Genomic DNA, 1,217 nt, shown 5'->3' with positions numbered 1-1,217 from the left:
CTGAAGCAGCTGTTTCCAAACGTTTACACGCCATGGGAAAGATCCAAAAGGAAGGAAGATGGGTACCACATGAATTGTCTGAAAGTGCCATTCACAACCGTTTCAATATCACGGTTTCGTTGCTTGCCAGGCAAAAAAAGAAGAGTTTTCTGTGGCGTATTGTGACTGGCGATGAAAAGTGGATCTACTACGACAATCCCAAACGCAAAAAATCATGGGTAGACCCAGGACAACCATCAACATCGCAGCCAAAACGGAACATCCACGGTCATAAGGTAATGCTTTGCATTTGGTGGGATCAGCAAGGAGTGCTGTACTACGAACTGCTGAAACCAAACGAAACTGTTACTGCCGATGTCTACAAATGTCAATTGAACAAATTGAATGATGAGCTGTTGCGAAAAAGACCAGCAATAGCGAGTAACAGGCGCAAAGTTATTCTCTTACACGATAACGCTCGGCCACACACTGGAAAAACCGTCAAAGAAACACTGACGCAGCTCGAATGGGAAACTCTTCCTCACCCAGCGTACTCACCAGACATAGCGCCTTCTGATTACCACTTGTTCAGATCGATGCAGCACGGCTTGAGTGGTACACGCTTCCGAAATGTTGAAGAAGTGCGAGAATGGGTAGACGAATGGATTGCTTCGAAACAAACATCGTTTTATCGAGATGGTATCGCCCAGTTGCCAGAAAGATGGCAAAAAGTTGTAGAAAGTGATGGAAAATACTTTAATTAAAATAATTTAAATAAATTTTTTACAATAAATGCTTTTTCTCAGTATTTTCTGGGCGGAAACTAAGTTAAGGTCCTAATACAACATACATTAATTATATATGCATATAGTTATTTTTGTAGATAATAACGATTCTGCTAAAACATGTCACATGAGACTTCGAACGTATCAATTCAAGAAAGTAATGTGGCCCAACAAAGTAAGTACAATTTATATTAATCTTCTTAATAAATAACGCATGTAACCTGCTTTCAATATAAATATGTTCCTTCTATAGGCATTGAATTAAACAATTTTGGAACTATGATCAACGTTGCACCTTTGAATGTTAATATAGCAGATGATAGAAGTAATAAAATATAATATTTCATAATATTATACAGGGTGTTCGGAAAGTACCGGGACGCCCGAATATCAGGAAAAATATAAGTTTTACAAAAAAATGTTTCAGACAAAAGTTGTGGCGTTTAAAAAGAT

Source organism: Odontomachus brunneus, unplaced genomic scaffold (genome assembly GCF_010583005.1).
Source record: "Odontomachus brunneus isolate Ranch 3 - 2012 unplaced genomic scaffold, Obru_v1 Obru_scaffold_363, whole genome shotgun sequence".
NCBI classification, from domain to species: domain Eukaryota; kingdom Metazoa; phylum Arthropoda; class Insecta; order Hymenoptera; family Formicidae; genus Odontomachus; species Odontomachus brunneus.
This window is presented reverse-complemented; position numbering follows the sequence as displayed.